Below are 14,291 nucleotides of genomic sequence, written 5' to 3'. Positions count from 1 at the left end.
ATCCATGAACATAATTCGCGATCACCATGTCCCGGGGTTATTTATGTTGCACTGTTGGAATCCTATCACGTTTTTATACAGTCCATTCAAGCATTCAAGAGAGAAAAGCATAAAGACCCAATCTTTAACACATAAAAACATAAAAAACGACATACAAGAAGAAATATCGACACTTCGTTGAGTAACCTATCACCGTTACCTAGAAAGCTCTTTAATATTCAAGTAAACGGTCCACATGGCATGAGTCTTCCTCCGCGTCTTCAAATCCTTCATCAAAGAGCAAGAAAACGGGATGACTAAGCTAAAAACCGAAATTCCCATAAGACGGGTCATTTCAAAAACTCAAGAAAAACGGAACTTTCTTACCTAGAAAGTTGAAGGACGGAAAGGGGAAGCTAATGGCGCAAAAATCAAAGGAAATGGTTGAGAAATGAGGGAGAAATTTGAGGTTGAAGGATGAGTTTTAATGGAGGTGTTTGTATGTGTAAGCTGCTGTTTGTTTGCTCGAAAAAGAAAGAGAGGAATGAGGGGAGTGACGGGTTAGAAATGCGTGAGAGTGTGAGGGAATAAAAAAAAAGGATTATTTAAGTTAGAGTGTAAGAGAGTAGGCGAGTGTGTATGTGTTGTCGATTTTCGGTTGGTCCGCAATTTACACTAGTCTCACAAGAGAAATGTGACAGTCTTATACTAGACGGAAATACGTCTTAAATCTAGTATAACTTAAGACGGAAACTATTATTATTATCACTATTATTACTATCCGACTAAATATATTTATTTTTATATAAGCTAAGCTTCAAAAATATAATATTTATAAAAATCATGTTTAAAATAAAATTAATAAAATTAAATATTTTAAAAATATAAATAAAAAAATGGAATGGTCACTTTAATTATAAATGTTAAAAAGGGAAAATTCGCGGGTGTTACAATCACCCCACCTTTTAAAATGTTTCGTTCTCGAAACTTAAAAGTAGGAAATGAAAGGTTATAAAGATAAAGCTGGGCCTTTTTGAAATCTGTAACAAAAATATTAAAAGGTTACTTATTGTAAGAATTAAAATCCCTTCAAAAATTTGAAGTAGAATTTTCCAACAGTACCAGATTCTCGTTAAAGGAACGGAAGTGTTCTCGTTGCGCATTCAAGAACATCAACATTCCAAATCAAAGACAAGGTCGAATACCAAATCATTTGCAGAAATCCAAAATCAAAATACTTCCAAAAACATTTATGGAGAGTTTTCAAAACTATAAGTCTCCTTCATGGAACGAAATTGCTCTTGTCGTGCACACTAGAGCGCTAACTTTCCAAGTCAAAGTCAAATTCAAAACAGAATCATTCGCTGATAAGCGTAGAACAAGTTATTAGACGCCTTTAATAACGAGTCCTAACATCCCATCAACGTTAAAACCAAATGAAAATGATAATCTACTCAAAATTCCTTTTTGCAAAAGTCAAATGAAAATTAAAAGATTCATTTTCAAACTCTAAAAGGAGTCGAGTTCTTGAAAATATAACATCAAACTTTGATAAAGAATCATAAATAAATCAAAGTTATTTAGAATTCGAGCAAAATTTAAAAGCAACTCGGGTTTAGAAATCAAAAATCACAATAAAGAAGTCTATACTCAAAGAACAAAAAGGGAACTAAATTGTACTTTCATTTTCAAACCTTTAAAATACGTAAAGTTTTGTAAAAGTAACATAAATTTTTAACAACGAACCAAAAATGGTAGCTTTAAATGGTTAGAAATTGTACGAATTGAAAAGTAACTTAGACATCATATATACAAAGTATGCTAAAAGGATCCAAACTTAACCAACAAAAGAGCCATGATGAACTTCCTAGGGGTAAGAGGTCGAAATCAGGTCAACAAGGATGTCAAAGATAGAGTTTTTATAAGTTACCAGCATCAAACTTAAAGGAGGAGCACGGCGAAGCGAAGAAGAGAGGCATGAACGGTAACGCTTATTGTCAAAGAAAAAGGGAAATTAGACAACAAGGAAACGCCAGATACTCAAATCTCAAATAACAACATCATCCTAAATGGTTCTTGAAACTTCCTAATAAAATCAATCTCACAACCACATCACCTTCAGGGATTTCCTCAAAATAACTTACGTCACTTTACATCTAAGCTATTCCATGAAATAAAGCACTTCACCACAATTGTGATTCCACAACTCCCAATCATAAGCATCTACAAACGACTTCCACAAAAATAAGATCAAAACTATTAACAAAGCTATACTCATATCCAACTAGCGTCAAAACATAACATAGTAAAATCCTCAATCATCGATCTCAATTCAAAGTCCTAAATTCCCGGAACAAGTTCCTCAAATTTCGACAAGGTTCTCATTTCGAATAAAGTAGTCACAAGTCAACCTGAAACTCCTTTCATGAAAGTCCATTCTACTACACACTCTTTAGAGGAAGATGCATAATCACCCAAGTACAATTCAATAAAATCTCAAGTCCCTCTATTCTTTTACCTATTACGGGTTCCCAAAAGCGGAACTACACTCAATTGTAACATCATCCCATTATCTCAAGCACTGAACACAACCTCAAAGTTTCAAAAACCATAGGGTTAACAAAGACTTCTCAACAAAATTCTCAAGAGCCAACTAATATCAAATCACATTACCAATCTATACATGGTCATTAACATCCAAAAGGGGTTTTATTCCAAGCTCATATCATGACTTCACTCCATGTTTAAACCAAAAGTAGAAATGCTCAACCTACCAAGCTTTCAAATCCCAAATACGTTTAATAAAGTCAAGTTCCATAACCTAAGTAACATATACAACTCACACCTTACACAAGGAATACCACCAATCAATCACACCCACTTTATGTCAAGCAACTAGGCATAAGAATCACCAAGGTATGTCTTACCACACTAGCAAAGCTTTCCCAACAATACAATCTCTCAAAGCAAGGGTTACGATTCAACCACAAACAAACTCCACATAGCCAAAATCCAACCAAGGTTAACATCCCACAAAAGAAGGAGAACTATCTACGAGGCATCATGAGAGGATAAGCAAGAAACGAAAGATAAGTCGGGAGGGTACAAGGGTAGCTTCCAAGGTAAAATAAAAGAGAGTTTAGAAGAAAGATAAGCATTAAAAGGTAAAAAATAAGGTAAGGTACACTAAGAACGAGAAAGGAATCTTCGGGAAAGTAGAAGCATTCTTCAAAGGTTGAACAAATCTTCAATTCCCGGCAATAGGCACCAAGTCTTGATCGCCACATAGGTAAGCTCACGGTTATTGATCCAAGGGCACAAAAATCATCAATTGGCAATCAACAAACATGTTAGAACCTACCACAAAGCATACAGAAAGAGACTACCAACTTAGGTCCTTAATTCTACCTATCTCTCATTCATTATTCAAGGTCAGGTTCAAAATTTAAGTTTGGGGTACACATGTGTGCGTCGGGAGCAACATAGGCTCTGATACCAACTGTGAACCCTCGCAATAAAGCTAAGAAAATACGATAAGAAAAAGCGGGATTTTAGGAAATTTTTGAAACTTTTAAAGTTTAAAGCGCGGGTTCATTAAAACCTAAAAAATAAATAAAGGATGCGGAAATAAAATTAAGTCTACACAAACGTGATAGTCAAATATGAGGGAAAATATATCCCTCGAATGACAAGACGGTAAAAGGTGAGTCTAAGCAATCCTACTAGATAGACTACTAATCCCAAGGTGCTCGCTAGCTCACACGTCTAAACCTCACAAATGCATCTTCACAAACCTGTCATTCATGTAAACATGAAAGCCACAGTCAGTGGGGAGTAAGTCAAGGTTCTCCCAGCCACAAATTGTCGAAACAAACATAACAAGGAACTCAAATAGGTAAATCATGTAAGATAATTACAAATGACATGAACATCAAAATCTATATTTAAACATGACAATTAAATGAGAGAGAACAAGATATATCAATATTAGCATAACGAAGACTCAACTATTCATGTGAGATAATTAAATAATAAGAAAGACAAGAATACGGTCATTTAGACAAAAACACGCATTTCAAGGAAGCATGACATGGATATGAGATTAGGATTCAAATCATATGAAGTAGATGAGTACGGGATCAACCGATACAAAATACATGAATGGAAACCTTAGCCATTGCTTTGAAAACCTCTTAACAAACATTGCACTGGACGTGGCTACTAATGTCACATTCATACTTATGGCTTGCATCTCACCATAAGAACGTATGAGAACATCAATCCCGGCGATCATATCGCAACTAGAAGGCTTGCATCTCACCTCTAGTATCCGATAGGACCAAGACACTCACATCCAAACAATGACAATATTTATAACCAACCAAGACCTTTACTACTCATTAAATATAATTCCCGTGGTAGGACGACAATGATAATCACAAAGACTCAGTCCTAGTCTAAATCTGGCAAGACTCTCGGGACAGTACAGTTCCCAATTCGACATGCGGCAGGACAGTCCGCATCCAAGACTCGAATGACAGATCGAAAGTCGAGAACCCACAATCGGCAGGACAGTCCGAAAGCGGCGGAAAATATGAGCTAAACCCATACTTGGCAGATAGGCACAAGTAGGGCATAAAGATAATTCAAGCAGAAAGGTATAGCATAAAGGCATTATCACAAGAATACGACTCTAACAAATGAATATTCCAAAAGACATGATTCAACTTGGAAAGGGAAGAATAGATGTAATGAGTAAATGAATATCTAAGTAAGACAATCCAAGTCCATTTATACTCATGAACATGAATTATCAACTCATTTCTTAAATACTTGTCACTTGAATAAAAATGTAAATAAATGAAAATAAACCATCTATAAAAATCAAAACAAGAATTGAATTATAAATGACTCAAATGTAAGATAGACCATTTATTACTTACAAGGCATAAATAATTAAATTGAGCTCATTTTATAATAAAAACATGTCATTTCATATATAAATGATATAATTAAATAATGAATTTCACAATTATAAATCATATGAGAAAAATATATAAATGAACGATATTTCACGAATTACGTTATATAAAACACTCGACGGACTTTAAATTATTCAAATGAAGCAAACTTGGCACCAAAAGTACCCATAATATAAGTGTGGCCCAATTAACACAAAATATGTGTGCAAGCCCAATAATCAAGGTATAAACAAAATATATATGCCAGCCCAATAGCAAAACACACAAAACATACACAAAGGGGGAAGGGAAAACAAAGGGGGTAGCCAAATCACCCAACCCGTAACCACCTCACAAACCACCAGGCCGTGGCCACACCACCAGCCCACGGCCAGCCACCGGCCCATGGCCAACTACAGCCCACGGCCAGCCCCCCACCGTGCCCAACACTTATGAAAAACCAGTCCAACAAACCACAACGAACACTTTCCCAAAACCACAATACATGTAAACCATAAGAAGATATTGAAGTGTAAAAACCAAGCATAAAAAAGGTCCCGAAAGACTACCTTACCCATCCCAAAACAGGGCTCAAGAACATCCTCTGGTGATTAGATGATAACCAAAGGATTAGTAAGATACTCATTCTGCGAACTTGCGCGCCACCAGGTCCTCCGATGACTACGATACTCGTCCAACTTCTAATATACGTCGTGTAATACTCTGTTTTCTTACTAACATACACTATCTTCACTAGTCTATTGAACAAGTCTGTAATTTCTTGGTCACTCCTTAAATAATGTACTATAATCCTGGTTTATGGAGGTACGCCACATCAAAATCCGTGTCTATTAAATTATCCATGAATGCTACATAATTGGCGATCACCATGTCCCGGGGTTATTTATGTTGCACTATTCGAATCCTATCATGGTTTTACAAAGTCCATTCAAGCATACAGGAGAGAAAAGCATAAAGACCCAATCTTTAACACATAAGAGCATGAAAAATGACATATAAGACGAAATATCGATAATTTGTCCAGTAACCTATCACCGTTACCACGAAAGCTATTTAATCTTCAAGTAAACGGTCCACAAGGCACGAGTTTTCCTCCAGGTCTTCAAATCCTTCATCAAAGTGCAAGAAAACGGGATGACTAAGCTAAAAACTGAAATTCCCATAAGACGGGTCATTTCGAAAACTCAACAAAAACGCAACTTTCTTACCTAGAAAGTTGAAGGACGGAAAGGGGAAGGAAATGGCGCAAAAATAAAAGGAAATGGTCGAGAAACGAGGGAGAAATCTGAGGCTAAAGGATGAGTTTTAATGGAGGTGTTTGTATGTGTAAGCTGCTGTTTGTTTGCTCGAAAAAGAAAGAGAGGAAGAAGGGGAGTGACGGGTAAGAAATGCGTTAGAGTGTGAGGGAATAAAAAAAGAAATATTTAAGTTAGAGTGTAAGAGTGTAGGTGAGTGTGTATGTGTTGTCGATTTCCAGCTGGTCCGCAATTTACACTAGTCTCACAAGAGAAATGTGACGGTCTTATACTAGACGGAAATACGTCTTCAATCTACTATAACTTAAGACAAAAACTATTATTTATCACTATTATTACTATCCAACTAAATATATTTATTTTTATATAAGCTAAGCTTTAAAAATATAATATTTATAAAAATCATGTTTAAAATAAATTAATTAAATTAAATAATTTAAAAATATAAATAAAAGAATGGAATGGTCAATTTAATTATAAATGTTAGTTAGAAAGGGAAAATTCGCGGGTGTTACAACCAACCTCTTCGGCAAGAGGGCAAATTTCACCTTTCGGGAAGACGAAAACATGATGTTTTGCATCCCAAAAGAGAGAGCATGCTTCAAGGAACAAAGATTGCACCTTGACTTGACGAAGCACCAACAATTTACCAACTCCCATTACAATGAGTTGATACTTCTCGGAAGGCGATAAATCCCGACACCAATGTTGCAACCTATCTTCGAAAGTATCCATGAATTATTTTGTGGAAAAAGAAGAGAAGGTTTTTTTATAGATGTTTTGTGTTTCGGATGATGAAACAATGAAGCACAAAACTCTCTATTTATACAAAATAATCAACACCTTTTTTTCTCAAAAAGGGGGAGGTCCCTTGCATCGCCCAGGAGCTCGTGCCTCTTTGGGCTGCTTCTAAAAATCAGCACCTTGACTTATGCTTGTTAAGTTGTGCTTCTTTCTGACACCTCGCTTTTCTCGCCATAAAGCTCACGCCTCTTTAGGCTTACCCAGAAATTTTTGTATTTCCTCACACTCACATTTCCTTGGATTCACGTCTTACGAAATCCGACACGGTTTTCATGACTCAACTTTAAACATACGGGTTTTTTCTCTTCTTTTTTTAGGGGGGAAGGGCTAGTCGCCCCGATCCGCGACAGACCGTTTACATGTCAATCGAAAATTTTGAAAAAAATTGTATTTCCGCAAAATTGTTACATTACGTCAATTTTCTCAAAACGCTCTTGCAAATTCGAGTCCTGATCACGTAAAATTCAAAATCAACACACTCACAAAAATGCTTTTGAAATTCATTCCTGGTGGTTGAGTTTCATTTCATTTGTTGCAAATCAATTTTGACAAAATTCGATGCGATTTAATTCAAACTCGAATTTATTTCTCCCTCCCGGATATTTTTAAAACAATTTCATTTGAAGAGCCCAAGCGTGACGTCTTGTCGCGGAATTTTCAAAATTAATTTTTCAAACAAACAATTTCAATTTTAACTTCGAGTCATCGTGTTATTTAGTTTCAGCAAATGCTTTGCATGTTTACGTATATGCGTAAGTGCTACCTATTGCCTGTTTTATACACTAAAGATGTAGGAGCGAATGCCGAAGCAAATGAGGAATCAGTCGTTGACCGTGCTTCTCCGAAACACAACACAAAAAAAGCCAAGCACAAACAAACTACAAACCAAAAACACATATATACAAACCGCCTCACGCAAAATACATCAACACACATTTGATACAAACGACTGACCATACAAACAGTGTAATACCACGGTTTTCTGAGTTTAGTTCACTCGGCCGAATAGGGGGAACTCGGCCGAGTAGTGTGTCGTGTGTTTTCTGGTCAGGTTACTGCCCAGGAACACTCGGCCGAGTAGTGTGATACTCGGCCAAGTATGGCGTACTCGGCCGAGTACCCTACTCAACCGAGTAACCAGTCTGACAGGTTATTTTCGCGATTTTGATTAAAATTATTATAGAAGTATAAATAGCGTGTTGAGCAGTTTCTAATCAATTCTGAAATCATTATTTATAAAACCTAATGATGCTCTAAACTTCTCTAATCATCTTCATCATTTCCTAAGCCAAGGCTGATCGATTGTGGGCTTTTGGATCTCGTTTTCCGTGTCAATTGTGTTTGTAAGTCTCTAATATACCTAATTAGTTTATTATTGTTAATGTTAGAATTTGTTCATACCCTAATTTGGGTTAATTTGGGGGAATGGTTTATAGTGATGGTATGTGATTACTGTGTGTAGGTGATGGTGTCATGGAGAATTGATATTGGCTGCTTGTGTTTGCTTGGCTTGCAAAAGGTAGGGTTTCCCTACTCAGTTGACTGTATAATTAAGTATAAGATGATGATTGTGGTACTGGCATGATTACTTTATTGTTGAGATTGTTACCTTGGATTTGGCATGTCTATATTTGTATTGTGAGCTTAGTTGTTTTATTGTATGTGATTCGTGAGGTGCGCCCTCGGCTGAGTGGAGTCATCTTCGGGAATGGCTTCACGCCCTTGATTCGCCCCTTGTGCTTTCCGTCACAAGGGGGATGTGCACATTAACTGGCATGGGTTATACGCTCGTTGCAATGAGTGGGGCTTAGGTGGGCAAGGTTGTTGTCCCCCACTGGCGGTGAGGGTCTCCTGTTACGATGGGAACCTGGCAGGGCTACACAATTTGGTGTGTAGTCGGTTACTGGTTACGGATGGAGTTTGGAGGAATGTGTGTTGATCGCGTTGGATGTTGTTTGCTATATTTCTTGTTTTGTTTATGTAGTGAACTGACCCCGTTAATGTTTTCAAAACTGTGGTGATCCATTCCGGGATGGTGAGCAGTTGATTGAGCAGGTATAGTTCTGGACAGCTGGCGGGTTTGGATGGCGGTCGAGTCATCGCTGATCGTTTAGCTAGCTTTCGCTAACAGTTTATACATTAGTACTTTTGATAGTTTTGGTTGTAAACAGTTTTGGTTAACTTCTGTTGTACCTTGTTTAAACAGTTCTATCTTTTGATAAACGTTCTTGGATGGTCTATTTGATATACTTTACCTCGGGCAGCCGAGATGGTAGCACCTTTATATGCTAGGGTGATCCATAGTAAGGCAGCTTGGTATATAGGGGTGTTACAAAGTGGTATTACAGCGACGATTTTGGAACCTAAAACCAATGAACAAAATGAACTTAGGCGTCTAATTAAAATGAACTCGGTTAAGAATTGTTTGGAGGTACCGCAAAGGTTTGAGAGATGTCTCAAAACCGCAATATTTCCCTTATAACTTTGAGCCGGTCACTATGGAGTGTGTCGAAGGGATCGTTGCGTGTGTGTGTATTTATATGTGTATGAATAGAGTGGTGTATGTGTATCTTGGTTAGAAGTGATGTGGAAATTGTACTATGTGGTAGTCTATGTGCATTAATATGGGTATGTGGACTAATGTGGTGATTTTGACGAGTAATACGATTGGCATGGTTGAGTGAAAGAACAATGTGAATAGTACCGAATTATGATATATTTGGTTCGAATTTCATTTTTGCTGAGATGTCATGCGTATTATTCGGTTTGGAAGTATGAGCATGAATGTGGTAAGAAAGAATGAACGTGACTTCTAGCATGTGTAGTATATGAATGTTGTGTTTAATTTACATGTAGGTATGATAAAATTTCACCTATGTACTGGTTTCTAGAAGAATTGAATTGCTAGCGTTTGCCTTATTCATGTTTAAGTTGTTTTGTTAAGAAAAATTGATTTGTATGAAGACCGATTATGGAAGGACTATCTTAAAAATGTCATAAGTCGAGTTATAGGAATGATATTGATGTGATTACAATTTTAGGTGATAGCTTGTTCTCTTATGATTCTAACGATAGGTCACACGCCCAAAACGACCAAGTAACAAATGAGATATGACTGTTTTACAAAAAATAGACGTTGTTGAGAACTGTGCAGGAACTCGGCCGAGTAACTTGCGAATTCAGCTGAGTAACCCGTATTCGAACGAGTAAAGTTTCCGTGATAATTCGGGTCAGCTTCTGGAGTCGAGAACTCGGCTAAGTTGTATAGTTACTCGGCCAAGTACGTCATGTACCCAACCGAGTACCTCCTTGGGCGGTCGTTTTGAGTCGGCGGCTACGTTCTTGCATTTGTTTTAAGCCGTAGGTTATGTGCACACGTATTTCTTGGGTCTTAAAGCATTATTTTAAATATGTGATGGTCCTGATACGTAAATTACCAGATACTATGATGCGGAGAATGCCAGCTTATGAAGGATATGTGTTGGGTAGGGAGGACATGGGCATACGTGATTGTGATGGACAATGGAAAGAATAAGCGAAGTTGACGAGCTATTGAGATAAGGAGCACATTCTGTGAGCTATGGTTAGTGAATTAGTCGTTGGCTTAAGTGGTGTGGTGATGACCGTATATGGTCGAATAATGATGAGAATGGTAATGTAAATTCGAGGAATGTGAGAAAGAAAAGTTTGAAATGAGGGATGTGAAAATTATGGTAATTTGGGATATATAGTGATTTCTGGAGAGAGATGATTATGACGATGTTGGGTGAGGAGATGTGTAATAGAAGGTTGTGATAAAAAATGGAAAAGATTGGTGTCTAATGAGCTTAGATCGAGGGATGCCGCAATGAGGAATTGTATGTAGTAGTCGTTATGGAGATTTGTGTTACTAGAAGGTGAGCCTAGTGTATAATCATTGGGAGGTCACGGGATGAAGTGAATCTTAGTTTTATAGAATTATTAAAAGATGTAATCAATTAAGGAGAAATAATTGAGTGGGTGGATTTATCGGTGAGGAGTATGAGTGAGAAGCATGATTAGAGGGATTGTTGGTAAGAAATGAATGAAAGATAACGATATAGGCTAATGGAATTTGATTTTTTTGGAAGTAATGGGAAGAGAAGGATGATGGTAAGTTGAGTGAATGTTCACAAGAACTAGGGGACACGAAAGTAAGGAATCACGGAATTGTGTGATACTATCATGAGGGTGTGATTTAAGGGATATATATAAATTGCAGGACAAGTTGTTAGTCATGAATTTGAGGAATTAAAGGAGTAGGAAGTTGGTATAGTATTTGCATGGTATGAGACTATGTTGGTGAGCTAGGCGACGATATAATCAAGGATAAAATTTGAATAGTTGTTGAGGTAATTTTTGTTGATGGATTTAATGTTTGTTATTTGGGATGATAACCAAAGAGAGGAAATGTATTGCTATATTTAGAGGTGATGGTAAGAGAGTAATTATATGAAAGATGGTGGTGTCGTAGTGTTGTCACTAGTGGTTAAGGATGATGTTAAATAAGAAAGTAAGCCGTTCTAAAGAGGTTGATTTTGTGGAGGTCTGATTGGTATGTATGGTTGTGAGGGAGAATAAGATGTGGATATAGGAGGTGTTTTCTAGTAGTTGGGTACTTATGATATGGTTACGTTTGTCGGGTGGTGATAATTGTGCGGATGGGAGGATATGTTATGAAGGGTATCTGAGTTACGCTCGGGTGAGAGATATCCATTATCAAGTGGTAACTTATATTATCAGGGTTAGCTAGTTATATCTAATTATGGGTCTATGATGTGTGTAAGTAATTGTGTGAGGTTCTGACCTCATGAGTAGTGGTATGGTACAATATTCATAAAGTTGTTATCTGGTTATTCCATGTAACATGTTGCGTGGTTGGACGAGTCGTGAGATGATCGTTGTGTCGGAACACTATTTATTACTAATGTGGTTGTTGTGTTCCGGGTTGCGATTTGGGCACTGTACTCCGTGTTGCGATGCGGGTACCTTCGTGCTTCGGTGCGGCTGTTGGTGGCGGCGTTGCAATGTCGTCATCGGTTGTGGTGGAGTAGGTGGGGTACTTGTGAGATGAACTTTTGAAAGATTATGTCAGTCTAGTATGGGCTTATTGATTGTTGTTCTGTTTACTGCTGTTTCTTGTAATTTTGACTTGTGAGTGAGACTAGAGTATAATATGGAAGAGAGTTACACATGAGGTCGATATTGTCATAGTTACAGTGATACCTTGTTGAAGAAACATAGCTGTGGGAGGTGGTTGGAACACTTTCGATCTTATGTTAGATGAGACTTTTGTTGACATAGTTGTGGCAAGTAATTAGCGGAATATGTGGGTACTGAGCTGGAAGTTGCAATTAGTTCATAGTCTTTTATCGGAGCAGTAAGTATGAAGTGTTTGGGAATTAGTATCATGTTAAGTTATGGACGAGTTTGATGACAATAAAAGGGGGAATTTGAGGATCAAGTGGGTGTATAACAATTTTGGGTCGTGAGTTAGGTCGTGAGGATAGGTACGTGAATAGAAAAGAATGTGGTTATGCGGTAATGTGGGAGAGTTGTGGTAGTGGTTATGTTGAGTATTTTGTGGTATATGTTAGGTGGTGTGCGGAATGATGAGAAGTATGGAATTAGAGAGAGAGAGAGAGAGAGAGAGAGAGAGAGAGAGAGAGAGAGAGAGAGAGAGAGAGAGCCTTAGAACTGGGAATGGTTATCAGTGCTGAAGTTATAGTCGGTTACCGTTGACATGAGATGGTGATAAGGGGAAGGAATAGCCAAGGATCTAGTATTAGTTGGGTTACGAGGACGTAACATTTATCTTAAGAGGACTAGGATGCGACAAAGAGAGTTTGATGGTTATGCGTATTATGGTATATTTGGAAGTGTTGAGTCTTGATGTAGAATAAAGGATTGACTTGTGGTTGATATTATGAAAGGTATAGGTTATGCTTGTAGTGGTATGTATTTTATAGGTATGGTTATGGAGTAAGGTTGTACGTAAGTATGGTTACGATAGTGCTGACAGTTTTGGGTGGTCACGTTTATGAGTGTGAGTAAACTTCGAGGATGGAGTTCATTTTAAGGGTAGTAGAATGTAACAACTCGCTTGGTAGATGGTGGTGATATTGGATTTGCTAGTGAGCGGTATGGAATTAAAACAAAGTTGGCGGCACTTGTGTTGATGGTATTCGATAGAGTTATGGAGTTAGGTAGGCTACTCTATGGTTAATGCTATGTTGTGAGCTACGTTTTTAGGTAGACGTTAGGCGTTGTTGGGTGAGTTAGTGTCGAGGATGAAGTGTAATACCCCGTATTTTGATAGTAATTTATGGAATTTAATAATTGATTAAAAGCATTTCTAATAATATTTACAAATAAGACGTTAACTAAATAATCAAATAAGTATCCAAGTCGGGAATTGGGCTTAGCTAGTAATTGAGCTTTGGGCCGTGTGCCATAGTTATATGGACCGAAATTTATTAATCTAGTATAACCATGGTCGGGAACTGTTTCGGGATTTAATATAAATAATAATAAGGAAATAATAAAATATAAATAAAGGTAAAAGGTAATAATAATTATATTAATAATAATATTAAATAAATGTAATAATAATAATAGAATTAGTAAAGTAGTAAGTGGAAGTCCTACTTATGGTAAGAATAAATATGTAATATAATATTAATTATATTAGTTATTCCTATAATAATTGGAATAAAGAAATAGTTCTTAGTTTCCTAATCAACATCATATGCTCTCTAATTCGAGACTATAAATACACAATAAACTGAAAAATAATTCATAAAATAAGAAGGAAGGAATCTAAAGGAAAGAAGAAAGGAATTAAGGAAGAGAAAAGCAAAAGGATTAACTTTTATTATCGCCTCAAGGTAATACTTTGAACCGTCTCATGTATACTCTTTGCTATGCTATAACTTGTAAACTAGACCACCATAGATCAGGCTGTAAGTACCGTTGTGACCGTGGATGACAAAGGATCACCGTTGACTTATTTGACCAATGTTGACTGACGGGAGAGGGCGGTTTTAAGCGGGTTTTTGAGGGTGGTTGATGAGGTTATGCAATATGTGGTTATACAGATTTTGACCCACGAAACTCGTCTAATTTGACCTGGTCCTGGGTTGGGGTTGGCTCAGGGTGGTTAGTCGATGCCAGTGGGTGGTAGCCGGTGGTCAAGGGTGGTGTTTTGCAGCAGTGGTGGTAGGAAACACGTGAAAACAGGGGAGTTGGGGTC

The sequence above is a fragment of the Silene latifolia genome, chromosome X, assembly GCF_048544455.1.
Source record: "Silene latifolia isolate original U9 population chromosome X, ASM4854445v1, whole genome shotgun sequence".
NCBI lineage: Eukaryota > Viridiplantae > Streptophyta > Magnoliopsida > Caryophyllales > Caryophyllaceae > Silene > Silene latifolia.
Note: the sequence above shows the minus strand (reverse complement) of the source record.